Consider the following 17832-nt stretch of genomic DNA (forward strand, 5'->3'; position numbering starts at 1 on the left):
ATACAGTATAGGATTACAATTTATATAGTATATAGGATTACAATTTATACAGTATAGGATTACAGTTTATACAGTATAGGATTACAATTTATATAGTATAGGATTACAGTTTATACAGTATAGGATTACAATGTATACAGTATAGGATTACACTTTAAACACAGGATTACAATTTATACAGTATAGGATTACAATGTATATAGTATAGGATTACAGTTTATACAGTATAGGATTACAATTTATACAGTATAGGATAACAATTTATATAGTACAGGATTACAGTTTATACAGTATAGGATTACAATGTATACAGTATAGGATTACAATGTATACAGTATAGGATTACAATGTATACAGTATAGGATTACAATTTATACAGTATATAGGATTACAATTTATATAGTATAGGATTGCAGTTTATACAGTATAGGATTACAATTTATACAGTATAGGATAACAATTTATATAGTATAGGATTACAGTTTATACAGTAAAGGATTACAATGTATACAGTATAGGATTACAATTTATACACAGGATTACAATTTATACAGTATAGGATTACAATGTATATAGTATAGGATTACAATTTATACAGTATAGGATTACAATGTATACAGTATAGGATTACAATGTATACAGTCTAGGATTACAATTTATACAGAGGATTACAATTTATACAGTATAGGATTACAATGTATACAGTATAGGATAACAATTTATACGCAGGATTACAATGTATACAGTATAGGATTACAATTTATACACAGGATTACAATTTATACACAGGATTACAATGTATACAGTATAGGATGACAATTTATACACAGGATTACAATTTATACAGTATAGGATTACAATTTATACAGTATATAGGATTACAATTTATACAGTATAGGATTACAATGTATATAGTATAGGATTACAGTTTATACAGTATAGGATTACAATTTATACAGTATAGGATAACAATTTATATAGTATAGGATTACAGTTTATACAGTATAGGATTACAATGTATACAGTATAAGATTACAATGTAAACAGTATAGGATTACAATGTATATAGTATAGGATTACAGTTTATACAGTATAGGATTACAATTTATACAGTATAGGATAACAATTTATATAGTATAGGATTACAGTTTATACAGTATAGGATTACAATGTATACAGTATAGGATTACAATGTATACAGTATAGGATTACAATTTATACAGTCTATAGGATTACAATTTATACAGTATAGGATTACAGTTTATACAGTATAGGATTACAATTTATACAGTATAGGATTACAATTTATACAGCATAGGATAACAATTTATATAGTATAGGATTACAGTTTATACAGTATAGGATTACAAAGTATACAGTATAGGATTACAATTTATACACAGGATTACAATTTATACAGTATAGGATTACAATGTATATAGTATAGGATTACAATGTATACAGTATAGGATTACAATTTATACACAGGATTACAATTTATACAGTATAGGATTACAATGTATACAGTATAGGATTACAATTTAAACACAGGATTACAATTTATACACAGGATTACAATGTATACAGTATAGGATTACAATTTATACACAGGATTACAATTTATACAGTATAGGATTACAATGTATACAGTATAGGATTACAATTTATACACAGGATTACAATTTATACAGTATAGGATTACAATTTATACAGTATAGGATTACAATTTATACAGTATATAGGATTACAATTTATACAGTATAGGATTACAATGTATACAGTATAGGATTACAATTTATACAGTATAGGATAACAATTTATATAGTATAGGATTACAGTTTATACAGTATAGGATTACAATGTATACAGTATAGGATTACAATTTATACAGTATATAGGATTACAATTTATACAGTATAGGATTACAATGTATATAGTATAGGATTACAATTTATACAGTATAGGATAACAATTTATACAGTATAGGATTACAGTTTATACAGTATAGGATTACAATGTATACAGTATAGGATTACAATGTATACAGTATAGGATTACAATGTATACAGTATAGGATTACAATTTATACACAGGATTACAATTTATACAGTATATAGGATTACAATTTATACAGTATAGGATTACAGTTTATACAGTATAGGATTACAATTTATACAGTATAGGATAACAATTTATATAGTATAGGATTACAGTTTATACAGTATAGGATTATAATGTATACAGTATAGGATTACAATTTATACAGTATAGGATTACAATGTATATAGTATAGGATTACAATTTATACACAGGATTACAATTTATAAAGTATAAAGGATTACAATTTATACAGTATAGGATTACAATTTATACAGTATATAGGATTACAATTTATACAGTATAGGATTACAATGTATATAGTATAGGATTACAATGTATACAGTATAGGATTACAATTTATACAGTATAGGATAACAATTTATATAGTATAGGACTACAATGTATATAGTATAGGATTACAATTTATGCACAGGATTACAATTTATACAGTATAGGATTACAATTTATACAGTATAGGATTACAATTTATACAGAATATAGGATTACAGTTTATACAGTATAGGATTACAATGTATATAGTATATAGGATTACAATTTATACAGTATAGGATAACAATTTATATAGTATAGGACTACAATGTATATAGTATAGGATTACAATTTATGCACAGGATTACAATTTATACAGTATAGGATTACAATTTATATAGTATAGGATTACAGTTTATACAGTATAGGATTACAGTTTATACAGTATAGGATTACAATTTATACAGTATAGGATAACAATTTATATAGTATAGGATTACAGTTTATACAGTATAGGATTACAATGTATACAGTATAGGATTACAATTTATACACAGTATTACAATTTATACAGTATAGGATTACAATGTATAAAGTATAGGATTACAATTTATACACAAGATTACAATTTATACAGTATAGGATTACAATGTATACAGTATAGGATAACAATTTATACACAGGATTACAATTTATACACAGGATTACAATGTATACAGTATAGGATTACAAATTATACACAGGATTACAATTTATACAGTATAGGATTACAATGTATACAGTATAGGATTACAAGTTATACACAGGATTACAATTTATACAGTATAGGATTACAGTTTATACAGTATAGGATTACAATTTATACAGTATATAGGATTACAATTTATACAGTATAGGATTACAATGTATATAGTATAGGATTACAGTTTATACAGTATAGGATTACAATTTATACATTATATGAAAACAATTTATATAGTATACTATTACAGTTTATACAGCATAGGATTACAATTTATACAGTATAGGATTACAATGTATATAGCATAGGATTACAATTTATACAGTATAGGATAACAATTTATACAGTATATAGGATTACAATTTATACAGTATAGGATTACAGTTTATACAGTATAGGATTACAATTTACACAGTATAGGATTACAATTTATACAGTATAGGATAACAATTTATATAGTATAGGATTAGTTTATACAGTATAGGATTACAATGTATACAGTATAGGATTACAATTTATACACAGGATTACAATTTATACAGTATAGGATTACAATGTATATAGTATAGGATAACAATTTATACAGTATAGGATTACAATGTATACAGTATAGGATTACAATGTATACAGTATAGGACTACAATTTATACACAGGATTACAATTTATACAGTATAGGATTACAATGTATACAGTATAGGATTACAATTTATACAAAGGATTACAATTTATACACAGGATTACAATGTATACAGTATAGGATTACAATTTATACACAGGATTACAATTTATACAGTATAGGATTACAATGTATACAGTATAGGATTACAATTTATACACAGGATTACAATTTATACAGTATAGGATTACAATTTATACAGTATATAGGATTACAATTTATACAGTATAGGATTACAATGTATATGGTATAGGATTACAATTTATACAGTATAGGATAACAATTCATATAGTATAGGATTACAGTTTATACAGTATAGGATTACAATGTATACAGTATAGGATTACAATTTATACAGTATAGGATTACAATGTATATAGTATAGGATTACAATTTATACAGTATAGGATTACAATTTATACACAGGATTACAATTTATACAGTATAGGATTACAATTTATATAGTATATAGGATTACAATTTATACAGTATAGGATTACAGTTTATACAGTATAGGATTACAGTTTATACAGTATAGGATTACAATTTATACAGTATAGGATAACAATTTATATAGTATAGGATTACAGTTTATACAGTATAGGATTACAATGTATACATTATAGGATTACAATGTATACAGTATAGGATTACAATGTATATAGTATAGGATTACAATTTATACAGTATAGGATTACAATTTATACAGTATATAGGATTACAATTTATACAGTATTGGATTACAATGTATATAGTATAGGATTACAGTTTATACAGTATAGGATTACAATTTATACAGTATAGGATTACAATTTATACAGTATAGGATTACAGTTTATACAGTATAGGATTACAATGTATATAGTATATAGGATTACAATTTATACAGTATAGGATAACAATTTATATAGTATAGGATTACAATGTATATAGTATAGGATTACAATGTATACACAGGATTACAATTTATACAGTATATGATAACAATTTATATAGTATAGGATTACAGTTTATACAGTATTGGATTACAATTTATATAGTATAGGATTACAATTTATACACAGGATTGTGATTTATGCAGTACAAGATTACAATGTATATAGTATAGGATTACAATGTATACACAGGATTACAATTTATACAGTAAAGGATTACAATTTATATAGTATAGAATTACAATTTATTTAGTATAGGATTACAATTTATACACAGGATTGTGATTTATGCAGTACAGGATTACAATTTATACACAATATTACAATGTATACAGTATAGGATTACAATTTATACAGTATATAGGATTACAATTTATACAGTATAGGATTTCAATTTATACAGTACAGGATTACAATTTATACAGTATAGGATTACAATTTATACACAGGATTACAATTTCTACAGTATAGGATTACAATTTATACAGTATATAGGATTACAATTTATACAGTATAGGATTAGAATGTATATAGTATAGGATTACAGTTTATACAGTATAGGATTACAATTTATACAGTATAGGATTACAATTTATATAGTATAGGATTACAGTTTATACAGTATAGGATTACAATTTATACAGTATAGGATTACAATTTATACAGTATAGGATTACAGTTTATACAGTATAGGATTACAATTTATACACAGGATTGTGATTTATGCAGTACAGGATTACAATGTATATAGTATAGGATTACAATTTATACACAATATTACAATGTATACAGTATAGGATTACAATTTATACAGTATAGGATTACAATTTATATAGTATAGGATTACAATTTATACAGTATAGGATTACAGTTTATACAGTATAGGATTACAATTTATACAGTACAGGATTACAATGTATACAGTATATAGGATTACAATTTATACACAGGATTACAATTTATACAGTATAGGATTACAATTTATACAGTATATAGGATTACAATTTATACAGTATAGGATTACAATGTATGTAGTATAGGATTACAGTTTATTCAGTATAGGATTACAATTTATACAGTATAGGATTACAATTTATATAGTATAGGATTACAGTTTATACAGTATAGGATTACAATTTATACAGTATAGGATTACATTTTATATAGTACAGGATTACAATTTATATAGTATAGGATTACAATTTATACACAGGATTGTGATTTATGCAGTACAGGATTACAATGTATATAGCATAGGATTACAATTTATACACAATATTACAATGTATACAGTATAGGATTACAATTTATACAGTATAGGATTACAATTTATATAGTATAGGATTACAATTTATACAGTAAAGGATTACAGTTTATACAGTATAGGATTACAATTTATACAGTATAGGATTACAATTTAAACAGTACAGGATTACAATGTATACAGTATATAGGATTACAATTTATACAGTATATAGGATTACAATTTATACAGTATAGGATTACAATTTATACAGTACAGGATTACAATGTATACAGTATAGGATTACAATGTATACAGTATATAGGATTACAATTTATACAGTACAGGATTACAATTTATACAGTACAGGATTACAATGTATACAGTATAGGATTACAATGTATACAGTATAGGATTACAATTTATACTCAGGATTACAATTTATACAGTATAGGATTACAATGTATACAGTATAGGATTACAATGTATACAGTACAGGATTACAATTTATACACAGGATTACAATATATACAGTATAGGATTACAATGTATACAGTATAGGATTACAATTTATACACAGGATTACAATTTATACAGTACAGGATTACAATGTATACAGTATAGGATTACAATGTATACAGTATATAGGATTACAATGTATACAGTATAGGATTACAATGTATACAGTACAGGATTACAATGTATACAGTATAGGATTACAATGTATACAGTATAGGATTACAATTTATACACATGATTACAATTTATACAGTATAGGATTACAATTTATACACAGGATTACAATTTATACAGTATATAGGATTACAATTTATACAGTATAGGATTACAATTTATACACAGGATTACAATTTATACCGTATAGGATTACAATTTATACAGTATATAGGATTACAATTTGTACAGTGTAGGATTACAATGTATATAGTATAGGATTACAGTTTATACAGTATAGGATTACAATTTATACAGTATAGGATTACAATTTATATAGTATAGGATTACAGTTTATACAGTATAGGATTACAATTTATATAGTATAGGATTACAGTTTATACAGTATAGGATTACAATTTATATAGTATAGGATTACAATTTATACACAGGATTGTGATTTATGCAGTACAGGATTACAATGTATATAGTATAGGATTACAATTTATACACAATATTACAATGTATACAGTATAGGATTACAATTTATACAGTATAGGATTACAAATTATATAGTATAGGATTACAATTTATACAGTATAGGATTACAATGTATACAGTATATAGGATTACAATGTATACAGTATATAGGATTACAATTTATACAGTATAGGATTACAATTTATACAGTACAGGATTACAATGTATACAGTATAGGATTACAATGTATACAGTATATAGGATTACAATGTATACAGTACAGCATTACAATGTATACAGTATAGGATTACAATGTATACAGTATAGGATTACAATTTATACACAGGATTACAATTTATACAGTATAGGATTACAATGTATACAGTATACGATTACAATGTTTACAGTATAGGATTACAATTTATACACAGGATTACAATTTATACAGTACAGGATTACAATGTATACAGTATAGGATTACAATGTATACAGTATAGGATTACAATTTATACAGTATAGGATTACAATGTATACAGTATAGGATAACAATTTATACACAGGATTACAATTTATACACAGGATTACAATGTACACAGTATAGGACTACAATTTATACACATGATTACAATTTATACAGTATAGGATTACAATTTATACAGTATAGGATTACAATTTATACACAGGATTACAATTTATACACAGGATTACAATGTATACAGTATAGGATTACAATTTATACACAGGATTACAATTTATACAGTATAGGATTACAATGTATACAGTATAGGATTACAATTTATACACAGGATTACAATTTATACAGTATAGGATTACAATTTATACAGTATATAGGATTACAATTTATACAGTATAGGATTACAATGTATATAGTATAGGATTACAATTTATACAGTATAGGATAACAATTTATATAGTATAGGATTACAGTTTATACAGTATAGGATTACAATGTATACAGTATAGGATTACAATTTATACAGTATAAGATTACAATGTATACAGTATAGGATTACAATGTATACAGTATAGGATTACAATTTATACACAGGATTACAATTTATACAGTATAGGATTACAATTTATACAGTATATAGGATTACAATTTATACAGTATAGGATTACAGTTTATACAGTATAGGATTACAATTTATACAGTATAGGATTACAATTTATACAGTATAGGATAACAATTTATATAGAATAGGATTACAGTTTATACAGTATAGGATTATAATGTATACAGTATAGGATTACAATTTATACAGTATAGGATTACAATGTGTATAGTATAGGATTACAAATTATACAGTATAGTATTACAATTTATACACAGGATTACAATTTATACAGTATAGGATTACAATTTATACAGTATATAGGATTACAATTTATACAGTATTGGATTACAATGTATATAGTATAGGATTACAGTTTATACAGTATAGGATTACAATTTATACAGTATAGGATTACAATTTATATAGTATAGGATTACAGTTTATACAGTATAGGATTACAATGTATATAGTATATAGGATTACAATTTATACAGTATAGGATAACAATTTATATAGTATAGGATTACAATGTATATAGTATAGGATTACAATGTATACACAGGATTACAATTTATACAGTATATGATAACAATTTATATAGTATAGGATTACAGTTTATACAGTATTGGATTACAATTTATACACAGGATTACAATTTATACAGTAAAGGATTACAATTTATATAGTATAGGATTACAGTATATACAGTATAGGATTACAATTTATATAGTATAGGATTACAATTTATACACAGGATTGTGATTTATGCAGTACAGGATTACAATGTATATAGTATAGGATTACAATGTATACAGTATAGGATTACAATGTATACAGTATATAGGATTACAATGTATACAGTATAGGATTACAATGTATACAGTACAGGATTACAATTTATACAGTATAGGATTACAATTTATACACAGGATTACAATTTATACAGTATAGGATTATAATTTATACAGTATATAGGATTACAATTTATACAGTATAGGATTACAATGTATATAGTATAGGATTACAGTTTATACAGTATAGGATTACAATTTATACAGTATAGGATTACAATTTATATAGTGTAGGATTACAGTTTATACAGTATAGGATTACAATTTATACAGTATAGGATTACAATTTATATAGTATAGGATTACAGTTTATACAGTATAGGATTACAATTTATACACAGGATTGTGATTTATGCAGTACAGGATTACAATGTATATAGTATAGGATTACAATTTATACACAATATTACAATGTATACAGTATAGGATTACAATTTATACAGTATAGGATTACAATTTATACAGTATAGGATTACAATTTATACAGTACAGGATTACAATGTATACAGTATATAGGATTACAATTTATACACAGGATTACAATTTATACAGTATAGGATTACAATTTATACAGTATATAGGATTACAATTTATACAGTATAGGATTACAATGTATACAGTATAGGATTACAGTTTATACAGTATAGGATTACAATTTATACAGTATAGGATTACAATTTATATAGTACAGGATTACAATTTATATAGTATAGGATTACAATTTATACACAGGATTGTGATTTATGCAGTACAGGATTACAATGTATATAGTATAGGATTACAATTTATACACAATATTACAATGTATACAGTATAGGATTACAATTTATACAGTATAGGATTACAATTTATATAGTATAGGATTACAGTTTATACAGTATAGGATTACAATTTATACAGTATAGGATTACAATTTAAACAGTACAGGATTACAATGTATACAGTATATAGAATTACAATGTATACAGTATATAGGATTACAATGTATACAGTATAGGATTACAATTTATACAGTACAGGATTACAATGTATACAGTATAGGATTACAATGTATACAGTATATAGGATTACAATTTATACAGTACAGGATTACAATTTATACAGTACAGGATTACAATGTATACAGTATAGGATTACAATGTATACAGTATAGGATTACAATGTATACAGTACAGGATTACAATTTATACAGTACAGGATTACAATGTATACAGTATAGGATTACAATGTATACAGTATAGGATTACAATTTATACTCAGGATTACAATTTATACAGTATAGGATTACAATGTATACAATATAGGATTACAATTTATACACAGGATTACAATGTATACAGTATAGGATTACAATGTATACAGTATAGGATTACAATTTATACTCAGGATTACAATGTATACAGTATAGGATTACAATGTATACAGTATAGGATTACAATTTATACACAGGATTACAATGTATACAGTATAGGATTACAATGTATACAGTATAGGATTACAATTTATACACAGGATTACAATTTATACAGTACAGGATTACAATGTATACAGTATAGGATTACAATGTATACAGTATATAGGATTACAATTTATACAGTATAGGATTACAATTTATACAGTACAGGATTACAATGTATACAGTATAGGATTACAATGTATACAGTATAGGATTACAATTTATACACAGGATTACAATTTATACAGTATATAGGATTACAATTTATACAGTATAGGATTACAATTTATACACAGGATTACAATTTATACAGTATAGGATTACAATTTATACAGTATATAGGATTACAATTTATACAGTATAGGATTACGATGTATATAGTATAGGATTACAGTTTATACAGTATAGGATTACAATTTATACAGTATAGGATTACAATTTATATAGTATAGGATTACAGTTTATAAGTATAGGATTACAATTTATACAGTATAGGATTACAATTTATATAGTATAGGATTACAGTTTATACAGTATAGGATTACAATTTATATAGTATAGGATTACAATTTATACACAGGATTGTGATTTATGCAGTACAGGATTACAATGTATATAGTATAGGATTACAATTTATACACAATATTACAATGTATACAGTATAGGATTACAATTTATACAGTATAGGATTACAATTTATATAGTATAGGATTACAATTTATACAGTATAGGATTACAGTTTATACAGTATAGGATTACAATTTATACAGTATAGAATTACAATTTATACAGTACAGGATTACAATGTATACAGTATATAGGATTACAATGTATACAGTATATAGGATTACAATTTATACAGTATAGGATTACAATTTATACAGTACAGGATTACAATGTATACAGTATAGGATTACAATGTATACAGTATATAGGATTACAATTTATACAGTATAGGATTACAATTTATACAGTACAGCATTACAATGTATACAGTATAGGATTACAATGTATACAGTATAGGATTACAATTTATACACAGGATTACAATTTATACAGTATAGGATTACAATGTATACAGTATAGGATTACAATGTATACAGTATAGGATTACAATTTATACACAGGATTACAATTTATACAGTACAGGATTACAATGTATACAGTATAGGATTACAATGTATACAGTATATAGGATTACAATTTATACAGTATAGGATTACAATTTATACACAGGATTACAATGTATACAGTATAGGATTACAATGTATACAGTATAGGATTACAATTTATACACAGGATTACAATTTATACAGTATAGGATTACAATGTATACAGTATAGGATTACAATGTATACAGTATAGGATTACAATTTATACAGTACAGGATTACAATGTATCCAGTATAGGATTACAATGTATACAGTATAGGATTACAATTTATACACAGGATTACAATTTATACAGTATAGGATTACAATTTATACACAGGATTACAATTTATACAGTATATATGATTACAATTTATACACAAGATTTCAATTTATACAGTACAGGATTACAATGTATACAGTATAGGATTACAATGTATACAGTATAGGATTACAATGTATACAGTATAGGATTACAATTTATACACAGGATTACAATTTATACAGTATATAGGATTACAATTTATACAGTATAGGATTACAATTTATACACAGGATTACAATTTATACAGTATAGGATTACAATTTATACAGTATAGGATTACAATTTATACAGTATATAGGATTACAATTTATATAGTATAGGATTACAATTTATACAGTATAGGATTACAATTTATACACAGGATTACAATTTATACAGTATATAGGATTACAATTTATACATAGGATTACAATTTATACAGTATAGGATTACAATTTATACAGTATATAGGATTACAATTTATACAGTATAGGATTACAATTTATATAGAATAGGATTACAATTTATACAGTATAGGATTACAATTTATACACAGGATTACAATTTATACAGTATAGGATTACAATTTATATAGTATAGGATTACAATTTATACACAGGATTACAATTTATATAGTATAGGATTACAATTTATACAGTATAGGATTACAATTTATACAGTATAGGATTACAATTTAAACAGTATAGGATTACAATTTATACACAGGATTACAATTTATACAGTATAGGATTACAATTTATACACAGGATTACAATGTATACAGTATAGGATTACAATGTATACAGTATAGGATTACAATTTATACACAGGATTACAATTTATACAGTATAGGATTACAATGTATACAGTATAGGATTACAATTTATACAGTATAGGATTACAATTTATACAGTACAGGATTACAATGTATCCAGTATAGGATTACAATGTATACAGTATAGGATTACAATTTATACACAGGATTACAATTTATACAGTATAGGATTACAATTTATACACAGGATTACAATTTATACAGTATATATGATTACAATTTATACACAAGATTTCAATTTATACAGTACAGGATTACAATGTATACAGTATAGGATTACAATGTATACAGTATAGGATTACAATGTATACAGTATAGGATTACAATTTATACACAGGATTACAATTTATACAGTATATAGGATTACAATTTATACAGTATAGGATTACAATTTATACACAGGATTACAATTTATACAGTATAGGATTACAATTTATACAGTATAGGATTACAATTTATACAGTATATAGGATTACAATTTATATAGTATAGGATTACAATTTATACAGTATAGGATTACAATTTATACACAGGATTACAATTTATACAGTATATAGGATTACAATTTATACATAGGATTACAATTTATACAGTATAGGATTACAATTTATACAGTATATAGGATTACAATTTATACAGTATAGGATTACAATTTATATAGAATAGGATTACAATTTATACAGTATAGGATTACAATTTATACACAGGATTACAATTTATACAGTATAGGATTACAATTTATATAGTATAGGATTACAATTTATACACAGGATTACAATTTATATAGTATAGGATTACAATTTATACAGTATAGGATTACAATTTATACAGTATAGGATTACAATTTAAACAGTATAGGATTACAATTTATACACAGGATTACAATTTATACAGTATAGGATTAGAATTTATACACAGGATTACAATTTATACAGTATAGGATTACAATTTATACAGTATATAGGATTACAATTTATACAGTATAGGATTACTATGTATATAGTATATAGGATTACAGTTTATACAGTATAGGATTACAATTTATACAGTATAGGATTACAATTTATATAGTATAGGATTACAATTTATACAGTATAGGATTACAATTTATATAGTATAGGATTACAATTTATACACAGGATTACAATTTATACAGTATAGGATTACAATTTATACAGTATATGATTACAATTTAAACAGTATAGGATTACAATTTATACACAGGATTACAATTTATACAGTATAGGATTAGAATTTATACACAGGATTACAATTTATACAGTATAGGATTACAATTTATACAGTATATAGGATTACAATTTATACAGTATAGGATTACTATGTATATAGTATATAGGATTACAGTTTATACAGTATAGGATTACAATTTATACAGTATAGGATTACAATTTATATAGTATAGGATTACAATTTATACAGTATAGGATTACAATTTATATAGTATAGGATTACAATTTATACACAGGATTACAATTTATACAGTATAGGATTACAATTTATACAGTATAGGATTACAATTTATATAGTATAGGATTACAATTTATACAGTATAGGATTACAATTTATACACAGGATTACAATTTATACAGTATATAGGATTACAATTTATACAGTATAGGATTACAATTTATACAGTATAGGATTACAATGTATATAGTATTGGATTACAATTTATACACAGGATTACAATTTATACAGTATATAGGATTACAATTTATACAGTATATAGGATTACAATTTATACAGTATAGGATTACAATTTATATAGTATAGGATTACAGTTTATACAGTATAGGATTACAATTAATACAGTATAGGATTACAATTTATACAGTATATAGGATTACAATTTATATAGTATAGGATTACAATTTATACAGTATAGGATTACAATTTATATAGTATTGGATTACAATTTATACTGTACAGGATTACAGTTTATACAGTATATAGGATTACAATTTATACAGTATAGGATTACAGTTTATATAGTATAGGATTACAGTTTATACAGTATATAGGATTACAATTTATACAGTACAGGATTACAATTTATACAGTATAGGATTACAATTTATATAGTATAGGATTACAGTTTATACAGTATAGGATTACAATTTATACAGTATAGGATTACAATTTATACAGTATATAGGATTACAATTTATATAGTATAGGATTACAATTTATACAGTATAGGATTACAGTTTATACAGTATATAGGGTTATAATTTATATAGTATAGGATTACAATTTATACAGTATAGGATTACAATTTATACAGTATATAGGATTACAATTTATATAGTATAGGATTATAATTTATATAGTATAGGATTACAATTTATACAGTATAGGATTACAGTTTATACAGTATATAGGATTACAAATTATATAGTATAGGATTACAATTTATACAGTATATAGGATTACAATTTATACAGTATAGGATTACAATTTATACAGTATACAGGATTACAATTTATATAGTATAGGATTACAGTTTATACAGTATAGGATTACAATTTATACAGTATATAGGATTACAATTTATATAGTATAGGATTACAATTTATACAGTACAGGATTACAGTTTATACAGTATATAGGATTACAATTTATACAGTATAGGATTACAATTTATATAGTATAGGATTACAGTTTATACAGTATAGGATTACAATTTATACAGTATAGGATTACAATGTATATAGTATAGGATTACAATGTATACAGTATAGGATTACAATTTATACAGTATATAGGATTACAATTTATACAGTATAGGATTACAGTTTATACAGTATAGGATTACAATTTATACAGTATAGGATTACAATTTATACAGTATAGGATTACAATTTATACACAGGATTACAATTTATACAGTATATAGGATTACAATTTATACAGTATAGGATTACAATTTATACAGTATAGGATTACAATGTATATAGTATTGGATTACAATTTATACACAGGATTACAATATATACAGTATATAGGATTACAATTTATACAGTATATAGGATTACAATTTATACAGTATAGGATTACAATTTATATAGTATAGGATTACAGTTTATACAGTATAGGATTACAATTTATACAGTATAGGATTACAATTTATACAGTATATAGGATTACAATTTATATAGTATAGGATTACAATTTATACAGTATAGGATTACAATTTATATAGTATTGGATTACAATTTATACTGTACAGGATTACAGTTTATACAGTATATAGGATTACAATTTATACAGTATAGGATTACAGTTTATATAGTATAGGATTACAGTTTATACAGTATATAGGATTACAATTTATACAGTACAGGATTACAATTTATACAGTATAGGATTACAATTTATATAGTATAGGATTACAGTTTATACAGTATAGGATTACAGTTTATACAGTATAGGATTACAATTTATACAGTATATAGGATTACAATTTATATAGTATAGGATTACAATTTATACAGTATAGGATTACAGTTTATACAGTATATAGGGTTACAATTTATATAGTATAGGATTACAATTTATACAGTATAGGATTACAATTTATACAGTATATAGGATTATAATTTATATAGTATAGGATTACAATTTATACAGTATAGGATTACAGTTTATACAGTATATAGGATTACAATTTATATAGTATAGAATTACAATTTATACAGTATATAGGATTACAATTTATACAGTATAGGATTACAATTTATACAGTATATAGGATTACAATTTATATAGTATAGGATTACAGTTTATACAGTATAGGATTACAATTTATACAGTATATAGGATTACAATTTATATAGTATAGGATTACAATTTATACAGTACAGGATTACAGTTTATACAGTATATAGGATTACAATTTATACAGTATAGGATTACAATTTATATATTATAGGATTACAGTTTATACAGTATAGGATTACAATTTATACAGTATAGGATTACAATGTATATAGTATAGGATTACAATGTATACAGTATAGGATTACAATTTATACAGTATATAGGATTACAATTTATACAGTATAGGATTACAGTTTATACAGTATAGGATTACAATTTATACAGTATAGGATAACAATTTATATAGTATAGGATTAGTTTATACAGTATAGGATTACAATTTATACACAGGATTACAATTTATACAGTATAGGATTACAATGTATATAGTATAGGATAAAAATTTATACAGTAGAGGATTACAATGTATACAGTATAGGATTACAATGTATACAGTTTAGGACTACAATTTATACACATGATTACAATTTATACAGAATAGGATTACAATTTATACACAGGATTACAATTTATACACAGGATTACAATGTATACAGTATAGGATTACAATTTATACACCGGATTACAATTTATACACAGGATTACAATTTATACAGTATAGGATTACAATTTATATAGTATAGGATTACAGTTTATACAGTATAGGATTACAATTTATACAGTATAGGATTACAATTTAAACAGTACAGGATTACAATGTATACAGTATATAGAATTACAATTTATACAGTATATAGGATTACAATTTATACAGTATAGGATTACAATTTATACAGTACAGGATTACAATGTATACAGTATAGGATTACAATGTATACAGTATATAGGATTACAATTTATACAGTACAGGATTACAATTTATACAGTACAGGATTACAATGTATACAGTATAGGATTACAATGTATACAGTATAGGATTACAATTTATACTCAGGATTACAATTTATACAGTATAGGATTACAATGTATACAGTATAGGATTACAATTTATACACAGGATTACAATGTATACAGTATAGGATTACAATGTATACAGTATAGGATTACAATTTATACTCAGGATTACAATGTATACAGTATAGGATTACAATGTATACAGTATAGGATTACAATTTATACTCAGGATTACAATGTATACAGTATAGGATTACAATGTATACAGTATAGGATTACAAT

General features: G+C 24.1%; 1 protein-coding gene across 2 annotated transcripts in view; it reads left to right on the plus strand.

Annotated features, from left to right (window-relative positions):
- The window catches only part of LOC148481630 (scinderin-like), a 177003-nt gene that overhangs the window by 125705 nt on the left and 33466 nt on the right, over window positions 1–17832 (plus strand). The window lies entirely within an intron of this gene.

This window comes from Taudactylus pleione, unplaced genomic scaffold, assembly GCF_031769625.1.
Source record: "Taudactylus pleione unplaced genomic scaffold, aTauple2 ptg000571l, whole genome shotgun sequence".
Lineage (NCBI taxonomy): Eukaryota > Metazoa > Chordata > Amphibia > Anura > Myobatrachidae > Taudactylus > Taudactylus pleione.